We start from the raw sequence: 826 nt of genomic DNA on the forward strand, positions 1-826 counted from the left end.
TCTCCATCTCGCCTAAATTGGTTATCTTTGACAAATCACAACAACATAATTGTAGAGACTGCTTGTAAGCAAACCACGGATAGCATCAAGTCTAGAAAATTTTAGAATAATGAAGCTTATGATATTATAAGGAATTGTGTTGCTAAAGTATCATGTTTTCAAAGCTTCCATGTTAAGTTTGGGAGTAAACAAGCCAATCAAGTTGTCCACACCTTAGATACGACATCTAGATCCTTTGCTTGTTCGCATTATTTTGATCATAGCCCTACATGTATTGACTCTCTTATTATTGGTGATTTAATATAATTATATTGCTTTCAAAAAAAGTTTAAAACGTTAATTAATATGATATAAGTTTATCACATTTAAGATAACTTAATTAAAAAGCCTATTTTGTAACAAGCTCTAAGTAAAACATAAATTTATCATTCAATAGGCTTATATGTTTGACTCTTATTGTAGTCAACATTTGAAATATTTTTAAAAGGTAAAAAAATGTATAATTTTGATACATTATAATAATTTTAATATGATGATGATGATGATGATGATGATAAAAATATGTGATAATCATTTATACTTACTTAAATAGGCCGACCTGTTGGGCCCAAGAGACTTTTTAAATGGCCCAAAGCCTGACATTTTTAATCAAATAGGTTTTTATAAAAGCCTAAGCCTAGCCTATTTTTGAAAGGTCTGGCTTAGCCTGATGTAGGCTAGGCCAAAGACTTATGTCGGGGGCTTGGACCTATTTGTACTCCTATTAGTAATTGAAGCATTCAGACAAAAAAAAAAAGTAGTTCAAGCTACATGATTGTTATAAAAA

Source organism: Glycine soja, chromosome 15 (assembly GCF_004193775.1).
Source record: "Glycine soja cultivar W05 chromosome 15, ASM419377v2, whole genome shotgun sequence".
Taxonomy (NCBI): Eukaryota; Viridiplantae; Streptophyta; class Magnoliopsida; order Fabales; family Fabaceae; genus Glycine; species Glycine soja.